The sequence below is a fragment of the Cupressus sempervirens genome, chromosome 4, assembly GCF_028749045.1.
Source record: "Cupressus sempervirens isolate cs-2001-9-10 chromosome 4, ASM2874904v1, whole genome shotgun sequence".
Taxonomy (NCBI): domain Eukaryota; kingdom Viridiplantae; phylum Streptophyta; class Pinopsida; order Cupressales; family Cupressaceae; genus Cupressus; species Cupressus sempervirens.
In genome coordinates this window covers 621,837,303-621,847,183 of record NC_143121.1, presented here as the reverse complement: position 1 = coordinate 621,847,183, position 9,881 = coordinate 621,837,303, and positions in this window count along the sequence as shown.

Genomic DNA, 9,881 nt, shown 5'->3' with positions numbered 1-9,881 from the left:
GAATTTGAGAATAAAGTCATTATTAAGTTCTCGTTGAATTACTACCCACAAGGAAATGAGGTAGTTGAATCTACAAACAAGAACTTGATCACAGTAATAAAACAATTATTGAAGGAGAATCCTAGGGATTGGCATACTCAACTGAAATATGCCCTATGGATAGATCGAGTGAGAGTCAAAAATGCCTTGGGGACTTCTCCATATTTTCTTGTTTGCAAACAAGAACTAGTGTTCCCACTTAATCTTAGAATTTTGGTTTTGAAATTCATGAGTGGGTATGCTGAAGATGCTGACAAAGTACAAATCAGATTAATGAATCTTTTAGAGATGGACGAAAAATGCACAGCTACATTGGAGCACATGGCTAAACATGAAGCTATTGTAAAAAGATGGTTCAACAAGAGGGTCATGATCAAATCATTCAATATTTTTGACCTTGTTCTACTCTGGGATAAGGCGAAAGAAAAATTGAGGAGCCATACCAAGTTTTAATGCTTGTGGATAGGGCCTTATCAAATTGCAATAATTCTAGGAGAAAACACTTTTAGGCTCAGTTTCTTATAGGGGGAATTTCTTCCTTTGCCCATAAATGGGGAGTTTCTGAAGCATTATTTTGAAGCCTAAAAGACATACCAAAAAAAAAATTAGTTAGATTTTATTCTCGCATTTAGCTTAGATTTTCATTCTTGCAAGTTTGTTTATTTCTATAAGTTTGTTTGTTTTCATGTTGCATGTTTCTTTTAGTTGTGTGTTTCCTTTCAAAGTTGTGTCAGTCCTGGCAGTTAAGGTGTACTTAAGATTTTCTTGAGATTCCACTAACTACTCATTGGTTCCAATTTCAAGAAGAGGTATTTCTTTGTCAAAATATTTCGACGTCTATGTGTCTTATACCAACTGAGGAACATGCATTTCTTGTGGAGATAGGGGATTTTCAGTCTAGAAATTAGAAGCCTTGACCAGCAAGTTATCAACACTTTGCAAATTTTTTAATTTTGATTGTTTTAGGTGCTGTTGAATTTAAGTCAAAGATGTTGAGAGACAATCCAAACTTCAACTAGTTCAAACAGGAGGGATCTACTCAAGAGGCTATTAAGATCATTGTTTGGTGTGAGAGTTTCTAAAAAATTCTAAAAGAGGAATGCAAGGGATGTTCACAAGAGATCAAATCCAAGAAATGACATCGATGTTATGACTACATAGTCTAAGCATAGTTGGGATATAGAAGAAAAAAGAAGAAAAAAAAGAGAGAATAGAGAAAATATGGTGTTAAGTCTAAAATATTCTAAAGATCTGAGATGGCAAAAGATAGGTTCTCAAAACAAAGTACCTAGAATTCCAAGCATTGTTTCATCAAAAATAATGTTTTGAAGGACATGGAGCAATTATTCAAAAAGCCAAAAATCAAAAGAATGTGACATCCCACCAAGAGCCCTCGAACTAATTCTCTCATCTGGTAAGCAATTGATTAATAAAAACCTTCATGGAGATTTCGAATGAATGAGTTGGGAGGAGTGGAAGATTATTTTGAGTCAGTGAAAAACTTTGATAGACTGCATCCTGAGAAATCAAAGGGAATGAATATACAATGCACACACTGAGTTTGAAGGTTCTGAATTCTGAGATTTTGATTGAAAATTCATCCAAAAGATGCTCAAAATGTTCAAAGTTTGGTTGGTGTTTGACACACGTTGGAAGAGTATTTTCTGATGAAGAAATGCCTTGGTCATTTCTTCCTTTTTTTGGGACTATTTGTTGTGGTGTCCACAACAGATGCCCTATTCCTAGTGAGGAGTGGGGACTCCATCCTTTTTTTGACTCTTAGACTCCCAGTTCAAGAGTCAAGAGAAGAAATTTTTTGTTAAGAGTTAAAATTTTAGAGTCAAAAATTCAAAAAAAAAATTAGAAAATAAAAAATACAAAAAAATGGAAAAATTGAATTTAAAAAAAAAATGATGTCCAAGTGCATGTGTGCATGTGCGGGTGGGGTCAACACGTCGCGCACCCACCCGACACGATAGGGGTTATAAAATCCCCTGCCCATCCTTCCAACTCATTTGCAATTTTATTTTACACTCGGCGGAGATCAAATAAGGTGAGACTCGCGACAACACCTTTGTTTAACTTGACTGCGTATGATGCCTAGGCGCCCATGGCCATGCTTCACATTACACACACTGCACCTTTGAGTGATGGCACCTTTGTTTACCTTGCACATGCATGGTGCCACACCCATAGTCGCACTTCACATTACACACACTGCGCCTTTGAACGACAGTGCCTTTGTTTACCTTGCACATGTGTGATGCCTTGGCGCCGACGGCCACACTTCACATTACGCGAGTTGTGCCTTTGAGTGGTGGTGCCTTTGTTTACCTTGTGCATACATGGAACCCTTGGCACCCATGGCTGCAATTCACATTACTTGTGTTGCGCCTTTAATTGGTGGCACCTTTTTTTACCTTGCACATGCGGTGCCTGTGGCTGCGCTACACATTACACACATTGTGCCTTTGAGCGATAGCCCCTTTATTTACCTTGCATGTGCGTGGTGCCTTTTGTACTCATAGCCACACTTCACATTATATGTGCTACACCTTTGAGCGATAGCACCTTTGTTTACCTTGCACACACGAGGCACCTTGGTGCTTGCAGCCATGCTTCACATTACACATGCTGCACCTTTCAGCGTGGCACCTTTGTTTACCTTGTGCATGCATGGCACCCTAGGTGCCCACTTCTAGACTTCACATTACACATGTTGTGCTTTTGAGCGATGATGCCTTTGTTTACCTTGCACACACACATTGCCCTTGGTGCCCATGGCTAGACTTTACATCACATGTGCTACACCTTTGAGCGGCGGTGCCTTTATTTACCTTGCACATGTGTGGTGCTCTTGGCACCTGTGACTGCGCTTCACATTACATGCATTGTACCTTTGAGCGATGACACCTTTTTTTCCTTGTGTACGGTGGCACCCTTAGTGCCCACAGCCACTCCTTATGCTTGGTGCAGCGACACCTTATTGCGCACGTAGTGCTTTGGATCTGCAAGCCCATAGAGCACATCACACAGGTGGCACCACCATGAACCACACACCTCTCAAAAACCCCATATTCATTTCTTTTTATTATTTTGTTAAATTTAAATTTCAAAAAAACAAAAAAAAAATTGATAAAATATTTTTTTAAAATTAATAATAAAATAATTTTTTTTTTAAAAGGATAAAATGAGAAAAATAAATAAATGAATTTCCCTAAGGGGGCATTTTTTTAATGCTCATTTTATTCATAGCTTTTACATTATCTTTGGACTAATAACATTCTTTCACACAATGTGCAGGTGATCAAATGACATCCACATCCAGAGCAACACCAAAACCTATAGTCTTCAAGTTCCAAGGCATACTTTCAAAGTCTAGATTCCATGATGACTACGTAGAGATCAAATATACCGACCTCAGGCATGGATTTCAAAGATTTCTTGAGAATTTGCAACAAGCCAACATAGAGGTCAGCCTTGGTATCTGCATTGATCCATTCTGGATTAGTGAGTGGAGCGTCGCACCCATGTCAATGTAATTAGTTGAACTAATCATGGCCATGTCACAACATTTCATTCCTGATGAAAGAGTGGTTAAGAGTGTCACTAGAGAAGTGGTGTTGGATTTGTGACCTGACAACATTGAGTGGGTCTTTCATCTTCCTAGAGCAGACTAGCTCATCTAACTCTCCTATGAAGTAGCTGATTGAGAAGCCTCCTCGGGGAAGGATAACTAGAAAAGTGGACATGACTCAAGGATATACGAAGGAAGACATTAGGCACTCTATTATTCTCTTAAGCAGAGTCATGGGCTTACCTGCAATGGGCCACCTCAATGCCTTCATGGTCAACTTCATTGAGACCATCAGATAGCAAAAGATACCATTGGATTGGGCCACCACACTAAGTGAGAACTTGTGTGAGAAACTAAGGATGGTGAAGGAATAGAAGAAGTTTTACATGACTTCTTATGTGGTGTACATGCTTGCAATGAGGGCGATAAACTATCCCAATTTGTACAGGAGAGGCAGTATGCAAGATCCCAATGCATAGCCCTATATAGTCTACCCTCAACTGGTGAAGAAGAAGCTCTTAGGATAGAGCAAAGAATACAAAATTGTGAATGATGTGTTCATCTTTGCGATCATTTGATTCATCGAGGGATATTATGGAAAAAGGTTATCTGATGAAGCCAAAGCACAAGTCATAGCTCTTGGAGCCTACTTCATCCAATTCAATACGTTCACATATCTACAAGTAGCTAGTGCATCCATGAATCCTAAGAAGCTCTTGAGGTACCCAAATGACAAATTGGTACTGTTAGAGATCTCCCAACAAATTGAGTTGGCCTATGAGAAGATAAAGAGGCAACGAAGACCCTGCTGGGCATGGCCATTGATCATAGGACCATATCAGGTGAAGAGGAAACATGATATTCTGTCCTTCAAATACAAGTGGGAAAAATATCCTCTTGAAGAATACAACTCTCCCTAGCAATATTTTGACAATGTCAAGAAAGTGGAGAGTCTGGCAAGAAAAGACTTTCATCATGAGGATGTTGTTGAAGATCACTAGATGAATGCCACAAATGACTATGATGTCCATATTAGGGACTATTGTAGGATGACTTTGTATCTTATAGAGAAGGCTCTCTAGTTGAACATCCCAAAGGAGATAAAGCAACAAGATTCGAAGGAGTTACTAGACCCCCTATTCAATGTTGATAAAATTGGTGAAAGACCTATTCTCAATGCAGAGGTTGACAGGGAAGAAAGGGATGACATTAATCATCGAGTGAGACATGTCATCAGAATGAAAAAGGATTGGATCAAGAAACCTTTTTCACTTGATCCAATTACTAATACATTGATCTTCCATGCACATGATCACCCAGAAAGGGGTAAAGGAAGGAAAGTCACAATTCCTACCTTTGCACTCCAGTCTCCTATCAGGCCAGAGATAGTCTACCAGCTTGATCACCTAGTGGGATATTATCACCCTCCTGAAAGGAAGGGAAAGAAAAAAATAAAGAGGAATTATCCTCGGAGGATTCAGACTTAACAGGTGCCTCCCTAGCAGTAGGAAAAGAGTCCAAAAGGGTCTCAAGATACTAGAGCTACCCAAGTCCAGGATGAACCACAATTGCCTCCCGTTGTGTCTAGCCAACTAGAAGAGGGAGAGATTCCATAGGTCCTCATTCCTCCCATGCAAGATGAGCCAACTTATCCTTCTACCTCAAAGAAAAAGAAGAAAAGGATTAAGATTCAAATGAAGAAAAGGAAAAGGATGATTAGGAGATTAGTGCCTAATCCATCTATTCCCGAAAGGAAGAAGAAATAGAAATCAGAGCAGGAAGAGAAAGAACAAGTTACCCTATAGGGAAGGACTTGGTTGGCTAGAGCTACAAAGTTGCAAAGGAGAAAGAGTACCATGGGTACCCTGCCATCCACTCAAGCAGAACCTTTAGAGCTTTCTTCTTCAGAAGATGAAGTACAATAGTGGGTGGATGAGCAGAGTGATGGGAGTGATGATGTTTTCTCAATGTTAGATTTTGATTTCATATCTGTAGGTATAGAATTGATTGGGGATAAGATTAGGGATATACCTATAGGTGAACCTCAACAAGAAGACTGGACACTTACATAGGTCCTGATCTTACTTCTCCATCTCCACCATGAGTTACAATGGTAGAATAGGGCTCGATGACTCCTCCACCTTAGATTTTAGACGAAGAGCATATTTAGAAGGAACCAATATAAGAGGAGAGACCAAAGAAAATGGCAACTGGTGAGGTGTTAGAAGGACAAATGGTGGAATATTCTTAGCCACTTTCCCAAGACACCAAAGTTGAAGCCACAGGGTCTACTAAAATTGAGGTTACAGAATGGGAACCCTCACAACAGGATATAACTCCCAGCAGGATCGACAAAGGGAAGGAAGTTGCATAACACACTCCTTCATCATCAAGAGTCAGGTCCTCAATAGGATGCATCCCTAGATGGATCCAAAAAGAGATAATGAGGAGTAATAAGCCTCAATTTCATGCTTTAGAGGAAGACATTTGTGACATTGTAGAGATCTTAAAGAAACCTGAGTCTCCATCACATGATGCAGTGCCATTAGGATTTGTCACCACCATACGAAACCAGGATTTATTTGCACAAGTGGCTCTCCCTCCTAAAGGTACAGATGCAAAAGGCCTTGGCCTCGAAGATTATGAGTTGAAGGATGCTATGTTGGGAAGGCCTACATGGGATTCAACCCAACAAATGATGACTATGGGAGTCAAAGAGGTCCTCAAGTATATGGAACAAGAAGAGATTGAACTTCATGTACTTCAAAGGCAAGTTGAGATCCTAAAGGGATATCTAGCCAAGGTCATTGGTCCTCTTGATCTTGAACACCTAGAGCATACTTTGAAAATTGTACCTAGAGAAGGGGGAGGTGTGCAACTTGACCCATTTTTGAGAGCTTGTTAGGAATGGTGAGAAACTTTTGAGGGGAAAGGTGTTACAATCATCATGGGGATTTTTAAGTTACTGCATGCTATGTAGGAGAATGTGAATAAGGTCATGGCAATTTTGACGTAGGACTTCAATATCATGGATGAGGTACATCTCTGGAGTAAGGATTTGTAAACTCTACAAGCCATAAAGGGGCAAAGATATCAGGTTTTGACCGATGTATATACCAAAGAAGAATTAGACATGATTGATGATTGGATAGAGAAAATAGCAAATACCAATAAAGTAATGGAGACATTACATGAGGAGATCCATCGGCTCAAGGACCAAGCTTGAGAGAAAATTTTGGAAGCAAAAAGACACTACAGTGATGCATGCTTGGATATTTTTGAAGATGAGGAGCGAGAGAAATTGTTACCTGTAGACACAGTAGTGGAAAATTTCAGAAATATTTTTGTGGAGATTTCTGATGATGAGGATATTTGACAAGCCTTTAGGATAGAAGAAGCATTCTTAGAGTTAGACACAAAACTTAGAGATTTTGCAGGGACTCGAATTGAGGTGGACAACTATAGACAGAAGGACAAGGACAAGTATGAGGCTTTAGATCTTTTAGATGCTGCTAAGATAACTAAGATAATAGAGAAATTCAAGGGAAAACATCCAAACATAGCTTTGGGATGAAGAAGAACAAAACTCAGATGCTAGATTTTCAATTTTGACACTTAGTAAAATTTTGAGATTTTTTGACCTTGTCGAGGTTTGTAGCTCCATAGGTGCACAGGTCTATAGGTACGCAACTCCGCAATTATGAGGTGCACTGAAAGTTAATTACCTATTCCAAAAATAGCACCTTCCATGCATCGACAATGCATTCTGACAACAGTTTAACTGCGACACACTCCTAGTTAAGAACCAGCTTCTATTTTTGGCACCTCCAGATGCTCCTACTCTTATTGAAGGCTTTCTCCTACTTTTTCTCTCATATTTTCTTTATTTTTGACATGTAAAGGGCTCATGCATCCAATAAATGAATAAAATATGGATGGAGTCACTCTAAGCACCAGATTAATTGTTAGTTTGTATATATTTAGTTTGTCTTATTAGTTAAAAGCATTTTGTTGCATGAAGAATATCTCTCACTCTCAACACAAACTGAGGAGACGATTTCTTATAAATACCCCATTGTAAAATGTAACAAGGGTCATCGTTATTATGTAATAAAATAATGCTTTTGGTGCTTGCATTTGGAGTTTAGTCATTCTTGCCTGAATGTGTCATATTTTTTGTGAATTTTGTTCATGAGATTGTGATTGAGCCAAAGGTTTATTGCATTGTTTCTGGTTTTGTGATCTTTTTGTTTTGGTGTTTGCTACAAATTTACGAATTTTTTTGACATAACGAGCTTGAGAAGAGATCATCATATTGTGTTTGCATAGCCTTTTGTCTCTCATGAGTGCACTTTCCATGGCCTTGCAATTTAATGAAAGTTTAAATATCATACGATTGTTAAAGTTTCTCACCAAAAATTGCATCAATGGATTCTAGGAAGTGCTACTCTTGTATTCATTGGTTTCCTACCGATTTCTTCAAAATTTTAACTTGCAACATGTTGTTTTCTGTAGGTTATGTCCATTTAGGATTTCAATTTCATGTTATTTTCTTTCATTTTCATTATTTACTTTGCTAACCCCTCATTAGAATAGGAACTCATTTTAGTTGCATTTTTAGAATTGCATTCATTGAAAAAAACTAGAAAATAAAAAAAAAATTGTTCTTTTGTGTATTATTTTGAGACACAAAATAGATTTACTTCATTCTAAGATCATAGTAGAACTAGCAAAGGCCTCCTCGTGAACAATCACATTTATCTTCAACTGAGCAAATTTTGGTACATCACAAGACAAATACTGAACCTTGGAGTTGATCCCAAAAAGATTAGATTTTCAAGAGAGGAATTGCACAATGGATTCCTATCATTGGCCTCATGCATAACAATTGCCCAATAGGTGGTTACCTTTGTTGGATTACCAGACAATGGTGAGAGATGCATCTACCTTGATGTAAGAACCCTAGGATTGCTAAATAGATCTAATCGATACAGGGGCAGATCCATCTTATCTCTATGAGATGCAAAGGCATCTCTTCTCCCAATTTACTAGACCATATGCACTACTAGTGGTAGTGGGACAAGAAGGAGATGGTGGAGATGGCTATAGAGGTGAAGGAAGAGGTAGAGATAGATGGAGGTCGGGGGTAGTTCCTAAGGACTTGCAATGAGATAGACATGGTCCTTAGCCATGAGGGAGGAGGATGAGGAGGAGGAGGAGTAGCAACCACTAAAATGCAAGAGGGTGAAGAGAGTGGAGCCACAACAGGAGAAACCTACATGAGGAGACAGGAAGGATCCTAGAGATGTTTAGATATGAGTGGTCGGTCAATATAATGACTCTATATCTAAGGATTGGACACCCTCTTTACATTGGTTCTACATAAGATCAACTCCAAGTAATATACTAGAATTTCATATTGAGCTCATTAAATTATCAACCAGGAAATGTAAACTTGAAATGATGCTTGCAAAGTATATGCTCTAATTCTCCTAACATGTCATTGCTAGAATATTAACTAAGCTAGGAAATGAAATGGAAATTTATCCTACACTTAGAAATGAAATTGCAAAATGTGAAACTTAACTATTTACTTATGCCACAGGAAACAATCAATAAGTTTGTTACCATATGGCTACAGGAACAACAGAGCTCTTAAAACTTGTACTTCTATTTTATGGAATGAAAAAATAATTTCTACCTAACTACAAGTTACATTCACCTCTTGTGTGGGGCCCCATAGAAGAATGAATAATTAACAACTCAGATATTAAGAAGTGTAAATATCATTTTCATTCATGAGCATTTTATAAGTACATAAACTACGGGAAATAGAGTTGTATTGATCCTAACTGTTGGATAATAAAAGAGTGTCCTAGTAATTCTTCTTAACATCTAAAATCTAAACTTCCAAATTATTTAATATACTGATATAAAGAAAAACTACTAAGATCTAAGGTCCTTAAATGCTAGGAATATGACAAGATTGGCATCATTCAATTCAAACAAAAAAGTTACACTTTGCTTGCACACAAACTCCAAAATTCATGGCTTCTAGATCTATTCCATGATGATCTACAACCACTTGACCCAACATGTAGCAATAACTAACAATTTAAAGGTCATGGGATCATAATGAGTTGAAAACAATCAATTGTTTCCTTATCAACACTTTATCTTTAATGCTGACTTTTCCCTCCATTGCTTGACTCACCATTTCCTACAAAAGATTAGTGCATACATGTAATAGCCGTAATACATATCC